This window comes from Protopterus annectens, chromosome 11.part0, assembly GCF_019279795.1.
Source record: "Protopterus annectens isolate FY-2018-M chromosome 11.part0, PAN1.0, whole genome shotgun sequence".
Taxonomy (NCBI): domain Eukaryota; kingdom Metazoa; phylum Chordata; order Ceratodontiformes; family Protopteridae; genus Protopterus; species Protopterus annectens.
Genome location: NC_056745.1, coordinates 216,702,981 through 216,717,986, shown reverse-complemented (window position 1 = coordinate 216,717,986; position 15,006 = coordinate 216,702,981). Strand labels below are relative to the sequence as shown.

Here is a 15,006-nt window from a genome sequence, read left to right as displayed (position 1 = left end):
TAAAGATAATGGCTATGTAATGTTTTCACTATGTTTTCCTGTATGTCAAAAGGCATATTAATACCCAGGTAATGCAATTCATGTCAAAGTTTCACCCTATATTTTATTTAACTTGTAAGGTTACTTTTGTGGGACTTTTCTTCCTGGGCCTCTGCTGAAAATTGGGTACTGTATGATCCAGTCAGACTTTATCAGTGAACAAATTCCAAATAAATCTACAACGGCGTGCCCCTTGCTGAATTCTTATGAAGGAGAAATTGCACATATCCCACACTGTAAAGCAAATAGGCTGAACTTTAAAACAGAAAACTAGACCTTCCGACTAGAAACCAACTTTTAATCCAAACAGCAAAGACTTAAAATGACATAAAATACATGTGACTAGTAAGAGTAAATGTATCCACCAATCAGTTTACATCACTGTTTTCAGTTAGTCACTTTTTATTTATTTATTTCCAGTTTGATGACCGGGGAGGTCCACTGAGCTCAGGGAACCCATTTTCTGTGGAGGCCCGGGGAGAAAAGCTCCGCATTATATAGTTTAGTTACATATACAATCATAGTAAGGAAGACACAATTACAATTTCATTCCGTGCTAGAGAACATGAATAAATTATTTGGTTACATAGTACCTAAATATTTAGGATGGCAGTGGTAACTTAACTTTTGATTTGTGATTGGTGTATTGCAAGTATTTAAGTACATTTACCCTGGCAGCAATGTACTCTGAAGAAGTCTTTTCTCTGTTTAAAATACGAAAGTGCTCCGTCATTTACTCGTGCTAGTCACATGTATTTTGTCATTTTTAAGTCTTTGGATTAAATGTGGGTCACTAATTGTATGGTCTTTTTCACTGTATTTCATATTTTTTACATGAACTTTAAACAGAACTACATGATGCCAAAATAACCTAGTCTGGAAAGGTTTAGTTAGCAGACTTGTACAGAAGATGGTGTGCATAGCTAATTGTTGAACAAAGAATAGATCACCCAGAGCTTTTAACAAGTCATTTATCTGCCTGTTGTGGGAGATGTAAAACAGACCTCTAACACATTTTCTGCAGAATTTAAAGAATAGAAAATTGACAAGTATTCCACACGACATATAATTGTGTGAAGCACTTCCATATTCCCTTGAGTATTGGAGAGTGTTTCACTTTTAAGCAGAGTTACACAGTAGCAGATGTTCTTGCAGTACGTTCAGTAATGTTTGAGGCAGCCAGACATGCAGGCTTCATTGTGTTTAAATCTCTGCTGATATCTCAGAGAGAAACTGATGCTATGCATTTCTGCTTGAGGAAGAACCGCTCCAAAACATTTAGTTGGAATCTGCCATACATTCCTCTTATGCTTTAAATGATGGATGTGTGCTTCTGAATGTGGTTGTGTGGTTAATGTGTTTTTTGGTAAACCTTTCTTCAAAGCAGCTACTTTGGTGTCTGTTTCTTCTTTTACATCTATTCTTATCTGGCTGTGTTTCACTGTCAGTGGGGTATGATCTTTTCCCATTAGAAAGTAATTGTGTCTAGTTTAGTTGACATTTTATGTGCATGTATTTTATGTATGTTGTTTTGGTTAAAGTAAAATGTTACTTGATATGGTGCTCATGAGCCTTGTTTCCTCGTACTTCCTCATTTCCTCTCTGTTGAGCTGCTTTTCTACAGAATTAGGATTATCCTAAAATAGTTTCCAGGGTAAGTCAGAGATGCCTTGTTAAAAAGCATGCTAAGTTGTGCGACTAAACAGTTTCTCATCACAAGAGTGTAAAGAAATGACAACATCATTGAAAGAAAATATCATTACTTGAGACCAAAAAGGCCTGATGTAAGCTTTTTTGTAAAGCAGTTCATCATGGCTGGTTGCAGACATTTATTCAGAAGTTTACATTCAGGTTTTTGATTTTACTTATTTACAAGAACTACAGACACGAGTACCAGTAAGAGTGAAAGGGAAGGTCTACAAGAGGGTAGTGAGACCAGCTATGTTATACAGGTTGGAGACAGTGGCATTGACAAAATGGCAGGAGTCAGAGCTTGACGTGGCAGAGTTGAAGATGTTAAGATTTGCACTGGGTGTGACAAGGATGGACAGGATTAGGAATAAGTATATTAGAGGGTCACCCCAGGTTGGAAGGTTTGGAGACAAAGCCAGAGAGGCAAGATTACATTGGTTTGGACATGTTCTGAGGAGAGATGCAGAGTATATTGGGAAAAAGATGCTAAGGATGAAGCTGCCAGGTAACAGGAAAAGAGGAAGGCCAAAGATAAGGTTTATGGATGTGGGTGAGAGAGGATATACAGGTGGTTGGTGTGACAGAGCAAGATGCAGAGAGGACAGGAGGATTGATCTGCTGTGGCGACCCCTAATGGGAGCAGCCGAAAGAAGAAGAAGAAGACAAGAACTACAGATAGAGTTCCACTACACTGGTGATTGTTTTCCTTTTTGTGTGCGTGTTGCATGACCGTCTCCCATAAAAAAAAAGGTAATTTAGAAGTATAGTTGGGACTTGTGTGGATAGGACAGGAATGGGTCCGCCCTCTTAGTAGCCCAAAATAAATGCATGATTGTGGATACAAAAGAGACTGGTAGAATTTACTTTTAATGATTGAAAGCAAATTCTGGGAATTTTCCATCACTGAGCTTTTCAGAAAGTATGTTTATTTTAAGTAGTTTCGTACACAAGGAAAATTGTTTGTGTGAAAAGTCTACTTTGTTTAATTAAATTTATATTATTATTTTTTTAATTATAGCCAGAAAAATGTGTCTTAGCTGAGCAGTGCATATCACTCAGTGATTTGGACCTGAATGATTTCTTGGAGGTTAAGGTGGTGGTTGCATCACACATGAGATGAAATCTACAAAGCTTAACAGTGAGGGTACAGGCAATTTTGTAGCTGATTATTATGGTAGTGCACCTAGAATTAGGAAGATTTTGGAGGAAGAATGGTGTAGGTTTGGTCAGATTTCGGATTTGAAATGTATCTTTGAAGAACCTTTGAAATGTACATATAGAAGGGGCAAAAGCTTAAAGACTATTCTGGAGGATAAATATGGTATGAAAAAAGTTAAGGAAGGGAAATTAGGAACCTTTAAATGTGGAAGGTGTTCCCAATGCCCATTTATTTGTAATAAGCAAACAATTTTTTGAGAGAGCAGGGACAGACTGATCCAGAGCAAATATTTTGCGAATTGTCACACCTCTGGGATAGTTTATTTAGGTTTGTGTGATCATTGTGATGCATTTTATATAGGGAAATCTGAAAGAAAGTTAAAAAATAGAATTTATGAGCATTGCTATGAGATAAAAACAAAATGTACTAATAATGGTTTATACCGACATAAATTAATTTGCCAGGAAGCTAAATTTAGCTTCTTTATGTTGGAAGTAGTGGAAAAGGATGTAAGAGGTGGGCTATGGGAAACTTCGATTGAGTATAAAGAGCTGTTGTGGCAGCTTTCCTTGGAGGCGAATAAACCTCCAGGTCTAAATGATGCCATCTTTTTAGCACCTGTACTCAAGCTGAGATCAGCTAAGCTTTAAGTGTTTTCATTTTATGTTTTTTTATTTATTATTTTTTTCTATATTTATCTTATTTTAAATGTGTATTAAAATCAGTTTACATTATAAAGTGTTGGTAGTATAGGATGCCACAAGGTGCAATGCTTTTGCTGGTTGTATTAAAGAATTTAGTTTGTTTTATTAGATTAAGTTATTATAAAGTTTTTATTAAATTTTGATAATATTAATTTATTAATCCATTAATGTATCAGGTCAGTGTGGGGGGAATCCATTATAATATATTTTAATGTATGTGTTGTATGCATTATAAGTCTTATGCCTTTAAATGTTTAAGTATCTTGTTCCTTTTAATTAACTAATTGTTTAATTATTTTGATGAATATATAAGGAGTGGTTTTTGTGTAGGTATGCATTTGTCTCCATCTGATGAAGTGGTTTAAACGAAAACGCAGTGCTGGTGTAATCGCATTAGTGGACTGTATAGTCAAACTTATTGTTTCTGCCTTTTATTGGACTGAAGAGTCGTTTTAATAAAGGAATTCGTCTGGATTACGGATTTGTGCCTCTTCCATCTGTTCTGTATTTTTGGTGTTTTGGTGAAAATTGGAACAGTGATTCTTTTTGGTTTGTGTTGTTGTCTATATGGAATCTGAAGAGGCTACAAATTCTAGGCAAGCTCCTCAGCGGAGGGGCGAGGAATCTGACAAGTTTGACATGCTTTCGAGCCAGTTATCGCAGCTTATTGAGCTGCTGACTCCTGCAAGCCAGCCCTTTCTAACATCATCTCCTGGTGTTCCAGGGAAACAGGAAATGCTCACTAGGTCGAAGCATGAGAATGGCGCAAACGGAGTCTCTTTCGCTAACGGGCGTAACAGAACACAGAAATCTCATGCAAGCGTTACTAATGGTGATATCAGTTTGGATGTACCAACGTTTTTTAGGTCAGAAAACGCTGTGGGTGCTGGCTCTAACAACGAAAGGACAAATAATAGTAATGGACACAAAGAGACTGGTGAGAGTCGCAAAACTGATTTTAAAAGTTTTTTTCAAAAGCAGTATTGTTTTAAGGACTTTAAATTACACTCACAGCATGAGGGAGATTATGAAATGAAGTTTGACTATAATATAAAATTGTTAGATGATGTTTTTTTTCAATACAAAAATTATGATATGGAGAATGCATACTTGAGGGAATGTTTACGTTTAAAAATTGTGCCTAAAGGCTTGAGGGTGGTGAAATATCTTAATAAAGTGAAGGAAGGAAGTATTTTTCACCAGGAATTGTTAGAAATTTTTGATAATTGTGGGTTTGAAATATTAAAAGCCATTATTAGAGAAAATGAAAGGGAAATGAAAATTTTATCTAGTAAAATTGAAGGTATTAACCAGAAAATTACAGAAGATTTGTTATTTTCAGTAGAGGAAGGGCAGAGACAGTATTACGATATGTTGCAGAAGATTGATAATAATATTAATAAAGCATATATTAGGAAAAGTAGGAAGTTAGATAGACATTAAAGAATATAAGGACAAAGTGTGTTATCCCAAACCAAGATATTTTTCGTACAGAAACCATAATGATTTTGGTACAGATAGGAGAGGGAATGAGCACTTTGTATCAAATGGAGAAGATGAAGTAGGTGATCTGAATAATTTGGATGAATACTCCCCTTTAAGGAGGTCAGAGAGAATAAGAAATTACCAGCAAATAAACTGCCAGTATGGGGGGTATATAGGGGCAAGGGGCATGCAGAACAACAACTACAACAGCAGCAACAAGAGATTTCAGCAGTGGAATTGATAGAAGAACATATGTTTAGCAATTGTATCAACATAGATTTTATTTTTTCCCAAGGCTGCATCAATAAATATCAGGGTTATACTATTTACAATTATAGTAAATATGAATTAAATAAAGCACATTTTTCGTTAATATCAAAAGGTCTTAAATTTGTTCCTAACACGAAGGCGGATATTAGTAAGGTGTTGATTGACCTCAAGTTATTTTTAAGAAAGAAAAATTTAGAACATTTTTTTCAGGGACATGCTAGTACTGGGGAGAAATGTGAGGTTTTGAAAAGGAAGTTTGTTCAACCCACCTTTACACCCACAATTAAGAAATTTTGAGGCCTTAATGGAGAGTAGACTTAGAGCTGAGCTCCCAAGGAACAATATTACATATAACCTTACTAAGGAAGAATATGGGTTATTAAAGGAATTTAGGGAGGACACTACAGTGAGAGTTATGAAACCAGATAAAGGTGGAGGTTCTGTTATTATGGATAATATTTTATATGAAGCTAATATGATGGAAATTTTAGATGATTTAGACAAATATGTCAGAGCCTCTTTAAATGAGATTAATATAGGTAATAAAAAAATATAAGTGGTTTTAAATTACTTGCTTATGGAACGCTCTATTGATGTTGAAACTTTTAAATACCTTCACGTTGAGAAACCTAAGGTCCCCTCTATTTTTGGGATACCAAAAGTACATAAAGACTTGGAAGACCCCCCTTTGAGACCTATTGTTGCTTTGGAGGGCTCAGTTACTGCACCACTGGCGAGGTGGTTGGATGTAAAGCTAAAGTCTTTATCTATGGGAGGCCAGGGGACTGTTAAAGACTCTTGGGACCTTTTGCGTAGTATAACTCAGGATTTGTATGATGACAATATTACTTTTATAACTATTGATATAGTGGACCTTTTTTCATCTATACCCCATAATGAGGGGATGATGTGGTTTGAAGAAGCCCTGATAAATTATGGTAAATTTAATAATAATGAATTTTATTTGATCCTAGTTTTTATGGAATTAGTTTTAAACAACAACTTTATTCATTATGAGGGAGAATTTTTTAAGCAGATTCAGGGAGTAGGGATGGGTGCAAGATGTGCCCCCACATATGTTAATATTATTTTAACAGCTTGGGAAGAAAAAATTATTATTAATTCAAAATATGCCCATAATTGGAAATTTTACAAGCGTTTCTTGGATGATATGTGCTTTTTATGGGTGGGCATGATGGATTAATTTTTAGAATTTTTTAAGTATATCTCAGAGTCCGCTGATTTTTTTTAAATTTACTTTTAATAAGGATAAAGAATTTTTTAATTATTTGGATATTACTCTAGGCAAAAGTGAGGGTTGTTTTTATTCTAAGATTTTTAGAAAGCCAACATTTTCGAATTCTTATTTGGCTTTTAATAGTGCTCACCCTTACCATCAGAAAAAAGGTATTGTTAAGGGACAATATGTGAGGGGTAGCCGTATGACATCAAGGGAGAGTGATTTTGAGGATGAATGTAAGATTTTGCACAGTATGTTTATGGATCGAGGCTACCCTAAAGATCTTATTGAGCCTATAGAAAGAGAAGTTAGGAAAGGTAGATATGACAAATTTAAACCCATTTTGGGTTCAAATTTTGTTTTGAATGAGATGAAATCTGCAAAGCTTAACAGTGAGGGTACAGGCAATTTTGTAGTTGATTATAATGGTAGTGCACCTAGAATTAGGAAGATTTTGGAGGAAGAATGGTGTAGGTTTGGTCAGATTTCGGATTTGAAATTTATCTTTGAAGAACCTTTGAAATGTACATAATATAGAAGGGGCAAAAGCTTAAAGACTATTCTGGAGGGTAAATATGGTATGAAAAAAGTTAAGGAAGGGAAATTAGGAACCTTTAAATGTGGAAGGTGTTCCCAATGCCCATTTATTTGTACTAAGCAAACAATTTTTTTTAGAGAGCAGGGACAGACTGATCCAGAGCAAATATTTTGCGAATTGTCACACCTCTGGGATAGTTTATTTAGGTTTGTGTGATCATTGTGATGCATTTTGTATAGGGAAATCGGAAAGAAAGTTAAAAAATAGAATTTATGAGCATTACTATGAGATAAAAACAAAATGTACTAATAATGGTTTATACCAACATAAATTAATTTGCCAGGAAGCTAAATTTAGCTTCTTTGTGTTGGAAGTAGTGGAAAAGGATGTAAGAGTTGGGCTATGGGAAACTTCGATTGAGTATAAAGAGCTGTTGTGGCAGCTTTCCTTGGAGGCGAATAAACCTCCAGGTCTAAATGATGCCATCTCTTTAGCACCTGTACTCAAGCTGAAATCAGCTAAGCTTTAAGTGTTTTCATTTTATGTTTTTTTATTTATTATTTTTTTCTTAATTTATCTTATTTTAAATGTGTATTAAAATCAGTTTACATTATAAAGTGTTAGTAGTATAGGATACCACAAGCTGTAATGCTTTTGCTGGTTGTATTAAAGAATTTAGTTTGTTTTATTAGATTGTTATAAAGTTTTTATTAAATTTTGATAATAATATTAATTTATTAATCCATTAATGTATCAGGTCAGTGTGGGGGGAATCCATTATAATATATTTTAATGTATGTGTTGTATGCATTATAAGTCTTACCCCTTTAAATGTTTAAGTATCTTGTTCCCTTTAATTAACTAATTGTTTAATTATTTTGATGAATATATAAGGAGTGGTTTTTGTGTAGGTATGCATTTGTCTCCATCTGATGAAGTGGTTTAAACAAAAATGCAGTGCTGGTGTAATCGCGTTAGTGGACTGTATAGTCAAACTTATTGTTTCTGCGTTTTATTAGACTGAAGAGTCATTTTAATAAAGGAATTTGTGTGGATTACGGATTTGTGCCTCTTCCATCTGTTCTGTATTTTTGGTGTTTTGGTGAACATTGGAACAGTGATTCTTTTTTGTTTGGGTGGTTGCATCACACATGGCAGAGAAGTGGATATGTATGGCAGAGAAAAAAAAACTGCATAGAGCAAATGCAGATGTTCTTCGTGTTTCACAGTTGCAGTCCTAACATATGGGTTATCCAGCTCCCGGTAGCCCTCAGCCGGCCAGAATACCAGAGCCCTTGGTATATGACGTCGGCTGCCGTCTGTTGTAAACTGATGTCAGAACGTCGGGTATAAAGGGAGTCAGCCGACACCATTTCCCCAGTCTTTCTTGCTGTGAAGCCTGAAGCAGATGCAATTCACACTAGTGCCGGTCAGCCGTTTACCTTCTTTCTGCATTCCGACTACCAAGTTGAAGATGCCTTCAGATAAGTACCACGTTGGGGATCCTCTTTTCTTGCTTTAATGAATGTCAAAGTTAATTACTGTCTTGCCTGTGGAAAACAGATTCTGCACCATGATTTTCATTCCTATTGTATAACTTGTTTGGGCCTTGACCACGATGTCCCTAACTGTGATTTCTGTGCTTCCTTCAACCCGCGTACCATACACTGTAGAGCTAAGGTTTTATATAAGCATTTCGGAGTCTGGCCTAAGTTCGTTTGTATGGCATTTTCTGGTCTCCTGACTCTGGATATACCTAGGAAAAGCAAGGGCAAGGACTGTGACAGGCCTAGGGTTAAAGCTGCTGACACTCCGGTGAAATTGGTCGTCGGCCCAGCGGTAGCTAGTGAGGCACTTTTGCAACCCCTACTGTCTGCAGATTCTCAGCCGCAGGCCTCTGCCAAGACGTTTACGGAGTCCTCCATGCCAACAGGCTGCTATCTTGTCTTCAGACCCTCCGCCTGTTGCCGCCTCAGATGGGTCTGGAGCCGCTATGCAGGCACCGGCTTCTGACGCCTCTTCTCTTCGACATGAGACCGTAGCCAGACCAACTGCCTTAGCTCAGACTTCTGCACTTGCTAGGCCTCCCGAGTCCCTCCGGATTACTAGCAAACCTTTCAGATGCAAATCTACCCACAAGTGGGCGTCTGCCTCCTCTCCTGTTCCTCAGTCCCAGTTGGTAAAGATGGCTGGTGATCTTCTTACCCTTAAGGGCTCTGATTCCCCCCTTCCAAGAGGGCTAGGGAATTGTATCCTGATGTTTTGTCTGAATCAGATTCTGAGGTTTCCAGTATTTCTGCTGATGAGGAAGGAAATTCTCAACTTTTTTCTGGCTTTGAGGATTCTGATGCAGAGGATTGTATCCCCTTTGCCTCCCCTCCAGAAGATTTTTCCTTTGGGGGATACTTTGAATACTCTTAGGGAGCACTTCAAATGGGAAAGTCAGAATTTCCCTCGGTCTAAGAGGAGGACCGGGAATTTTTAGATTTGTCACAGCATATACCTCTGGCTATACCTCCTGTTTTGGAAGTTGGAGATGATGTTTTCATGGAAAATTCTTTAACTCCTAATTCTGTTCCTCCTGCTTCCAGAAAACCTGATGGGTATTATAGGGTTCCTGATTCTCATCCACTTCTTTTTCAAAACCCTACTGCTGATCCTGAGATTATTTCTCAAGGTTCCAAGGGTGTTAAGGCTGCTATTGCTGAAAACCCTGTACCTTCTGATAAGGAGTCTAGGGCCTTGGACATGTGGGGTAAAAAGGTCTATACCTCTGCAACTCTTGCCATTAGATCTGTGAATTGTCTTTTTCACATGCTTAAGTATCAGCAGCATACTTTGGAGGCTATTAAGGCTAAGCGTAGGGATATTCCTTCCATGTCAAAGAACAAAGACTTAACAAGATTTACTAAATTTTGCCACTCTGGTTAATAAGCATTCTCTTCACTGTGGTTTTGACACCTTGGAGGCTTTCTGCAGAGCAACAGCCACTGGTTCCATTATTAGAAGGCATGCTTGGCTTAGGGAGCAGCCTCTTTCTGAACCTGTAAAATCTAAATTGCTGGATGTTCCGTTACACAAAGACAACCTTTTTGGTAACGAGGCTGAGGAGGTACTGAAAAAGTTGGAGGATAAGGCAAAATCTATGCAAGCTGGAAAAGATTTCCTTCAGGTTCAGCCTCCTCGGTTTAGTAGGCATTATCCTTCCAAGAACTGGTCTTTCCCTGATCCTGGCGAGCAGGGTCGTTCTAGGCCTAGGGGTTTCAGATCTTCCAGAGGGCAGGTTTCTGTCCCTCAAAGGACTAAACAGTGGCATCCTCCTCCTGTAAATCAGGGAGCTCTAAGCCAGCTTCCCAAAGCAAGCATTCTCAATTACTCCGGCCTTCTTGTGCCTACCTCTGCGGGCCCAGGATTTCCTTTCGGGGGAAGGTTAGCCAGGTTCGCAGGGGTCTGGTCAACCATCACAGACGACAAATGGGTACTCCAACATAGTAAACCAAGGTTACAAGTTTTATTGTCACACCTTCCCTGTTCTACAAGGTTACCCAGACATTCCCAGAACTCTCAGGGCAGAGGTAGAGAATCAAATTTCTTCTCTACTGGCTATGGGGGCTATAGAGCCAGTTCCTGCAAATCAGGCAGGCCTAGGATTTTATTCAAAACTTTTTCTGGTACCCAAAAAAGGGGGAACCTGGTGCCCTATTCTGGATCTGTCTATTCTAAACACTTTTCTGGTGATTCCCAAATTCAAGATGCTCACTCTTCAAAAGTTACTGCCAATGTTGGACAAGGATTCATGGCTGGTAACTTTGGATATCAAGGAGGCTTATCTGCACATCCCAATAAGGGAAAGTTGCAGGTAGTTTCTTCGTTTCATGGCTGGGGAGCAACACTTCCAATTCTCTGCGCTGCTCTTTGGCTTATCTACTGCTCCCAGAGTTTTCACAAAGTGCCTGGTGCCAGCCATTGCTTTTTGCAGGCAGAGGAACATTCAAAATTTTCCTTACCTGGACAACTCTCTCATTTAAGCAAACTCCCCAGAGCAGTTAAAAAGGATTTGGACTTCGTGAAGAACATTCTCACTTCTTTGGGTTACACTCTCAATGAAAAGAAGTCAAAGTTGATTCCTACAAGGGAGATTGTTTTCCTGGGAGCAAGTCTGAATACAGCCACCCAGATGGCATTCCTCCCTCAAGACAAACAACAAGATCTGTCGGCTTATTTTAAGAACTTGGCAAGCGTGACCCAGCGTTCTGCAAGGCAATTCCTGCAAGCACTGGGGTTCATGGCTTCATGTATCCTGATGATCCCATAAGCAAGGCTGCATATGGGAAAACTTCAATGGTACCTCAAGAACCGTTGGTGTCAACCCACACAGGACTTAGACTAATTTCTTCCCCTTATTCCCTGTCTGCAAATGGAGTTCCTCTGGTGGGCAACAGCCTGTTCTCAAAATAAGTGCCTGCCTTTGCGCCCAGCACCTGCCGGCCAGACTCTCACCACAGACTCCTCAGATTATGCATGGGGGGCACATCTGGAAGGCAGGGGCATACAAGGGACTTGGAGAACCCAACAGATTCATCTGCACAAACTTAAAAGAATTGATGGCAGTGCAGCAGGCCTTCCTGGCTTTCAAAGACCTACTCTACCCTGGGACTCTTCTGATCAGGACAGACAACACCAGTCGTGGTACATCAACAAGCAGGGGGGGGTGGACTCACTCTTACCCTTTCTGCAAACACAGCATGAAACTATGGTCCTTAGCAGCTTCCATGGGCATATGTCTTATAGCCCAGTATCTTCCAGGTAGGCTAAACTCCTTGGCGGATCAATTGAGCAGGCATGTTCTGGATCCTCACGAGTGGCAACTGAACAAGATCATTTTCCATCACATCACTCAGCATTGGGGCACTTCTCAGGTGGATCTTTTCTCCTGTCAAACCAATCATCTCCTTCCAACCTTCTGCACCAGGGAGTTTCACGACAAAGCTTGGAAAGTGGACGCTTTGACCTTCCCATGGACACAACTCAAAATGAATGCCTTCCCCCCTCTGCCTCTTCTTCCCAGAGTGCTGCTAAAAATAAGGGACGAAAAACCAAAGGCTATTCTGATAGCACCAGATTGGCCCAGACAGCATTGGTATCCCCTCCTTCGCAGCCTTTCCCAGGCTCAGCCTTGGCATCTTCCCCTGGTACCAGATCTGTTGGTTCAGGGAGGGGGAAAGTTTCTTCATCCTCATCTTCAAACTCTGCATTTAACTGCCTGGCTAATACTTTAAATCTTTCCCAGCAGATGGTTGAAGTTCTTCATGAGGCCAGGAGGCCTAGCACCAGGAATTCCGAAATCCTTTGCAGAGAAATGGAAGAGATTTTGCTCTTGGTTGCAGGCTAAAGGAGAAGAGTCTTCCCAACCTTCTGTTTCCCTCATTCTTGATTATCTAGCAGGTTTGCTTAATGGTGGACTTTTCTTTTCTTCAATTAAGATTCATGCTTAAGCAATTTCTGCTCATTGTTCTTTTGAGCAGCCTATTTTTTCTCACCCCTTGATGGAACAGTTCCTGAGGGGCGCTAGCAATCTTAGACCTTCCAGAAGAGCTCCTTCTGCTGCTTGGGATCTTAATTTTGTCCTGGAGAAGCTTACTCTTCCTCCCTTTGAACCTGCTGCCTCTGCAGACTTAAAGTTCCTTTCATGGAAGACTGCCTTTCTTTTGGCTATTACTTCCACCAGAAGGGTTTCGGAGCTGCAGGCTTTAATGGCAAGTAGAACCTTTCATTATTTTTCATACAGACCGGGTTTCTCTGAGAACTAATCCCTCCTTTATGCCTAAGGTGGTTTCCAGTCTGACACTTAACCAGTCTGTTCATCTGCCTACATTCTTCAATAACCCCCGAATAAAGGGGAAAGGATTCTGCACTCCCTTGATGTGCACAGACAGTTGAGATTTTACTTAAAAAGGACTAAACCTTTTCGGAAGTCTCAGCAGTCGTTGGTTAGTTTTGCTCCTGGGGCTCAGGATAAAGCTATTTCCAAACAAACCAACTCCAGATGGATTGCTCATTGTATTCACTTTTGTTACCTACAGCATGGAAAGGTTCCCCCCCAGGGTATTAGGACCCATTCTACTAGAGCAGCCTTGACTTCTGTGGCTTTTTTGAGAGGTGTGTCTACTAAGGACATTCTAGAAGCAGCCACTTGGTCTTCTGTCCATACTTTCACAAAGCATTACAACCTATCTTTGTTTTCTAAGTCTAGGGATAGTTTTGCCTCTGCAGTTTTGCAAGGCCTCGTTACCAATCCTTAATCTGTGATTCTTCCTCCCCCCCTTTTGTTTTCTTCCTGGGCTTTGGGAATCAACCCATATGTTAGGACTGCAACAGTGAAACACAAGAACACAGTACAGTTGTGTACACTTACCATAAATGTAGATGTTCGAGTGTATTCACTGTTGCACTCCTGGATGTTCATCGTGTTACCCTGCTGCAGTCATCACACTTGGGTTATCCTGTCGTCAGGCAGTCCCGCAGTAGGCCGGAATTCCAAAGTCTTGGTCCGGCGTCGGTTGCTGTCGCTTCTTCCCTGACATCAGTGCGCCAGGGGTATATATAATGCATCCGACGCCATCTTCTTCAGTCTTTCTTGCCGCGTGGTGCCCGAAGCAGAAGCAGTTCACAAGTGCCGGTCGGCCGACCCCTGAGATTTTCGAAGTCGAATTTCAGACCGAAGTCTTCAATAAAGCTAAGTACCCCGTTGGGGAAACTTTTCTTGCCTCAGACCGATGTCAGAAAAAGTTAACAATTGTATTTCTTGTGGGAAGCAAATACCTCATAAGGATTTTCATTCTTACTGCATACCTTGCCTAGGCCCAGACCACGACGTCACTAGTTGTCGTTTTTGTGCTAGGTTTAATAAGCATACTATAAAAAGATGCTTTGATTTCGCACGACACTACTTAGGTAGAAAATTTAACTACACTATGCTGTCGGAGCAACCAACTACCGGCGAGCACAAAAATGCAAGGATAAGGACAGGCAGCCTAGACCCAAGCCAGACTCCGAGGCCTCGGCTGGACCAGTCTCCGGTTCACCGGTCTTCAGTGAGGCTCCGACGCAGCCCCTGACTACCGCAGATCTGGAACCCGAGACCGCTTTGGAACTTTTGGCGGAAAGTACCAGGCAGACGCAGCCATTTTGTTTAGCCCCTACCGACGACACTGCTGAAAAAGATGTCAGTGCTGCAGAAACACCTTCGGTTTCTAAAGGCGTCTTCAGACCGACGACGCTCACCATTAAAACGTATCCTAAGATGAAGACTCCTATTAAACCTAAAAAGACTGCACTTCAGTCCCCTGTTCAAGGCCCCATGCCTAAGAAGCAGATGCTCAAAATGGCTGAAGATTTGATCTCTTTAATCAGGGGTTCCCAACCCCCTCCCGACAAAAGGCTTAGACAAGAGGAAGATTATGCATCCTCTGAACAAGTGTCTATTTCCTCAGGCTCCTCTGAGGACCAAGATTACTCCTTCTCCCCTTATGAAGATTCTGATGCTGAGGATTCCATTCCCTCAGCTTCTCCCCCTGAAGACTACTCCTTTGGGGAAACTTTACACACTATGAGGGAACATTTTCACTGGGAAGGTCAGGACTACTCTGAAAGAAAAGGCTCAGAGAGTTTCTTTTACTCCCCCAGCACAGACCACTTGCCATCCCCCCAGTTTTAGACATTGTGGATGATGTTTACGTAGAATCCAGTTTGAACCCAGACTGTCTGCCTCCTGCTCCGGCCAAACCTGACAGATACTATAGAGTGCCTGATTCCCAAAAATTTCTTTACAAAAGTCCTGTTGCTGATCCAGAGACCATCTCCCAGGGTCCCAAAGGGG

The 15,006-nt window shown here is 40.1% G+C and overlaps 1 protein-coding gene across 1 annotated transcript in view; it reads left to right on the top strand.

Moving 5' to 3' along the window:
- Positions 1-15,006, top strand: part of VEZT (vezatin, adherens junctions transmembrane protein) — a gene marked incomplete in the record, with an annotated part of 850,549 nt that overhangs the window by 701,996 nt on the left and 133,547 nt on the right.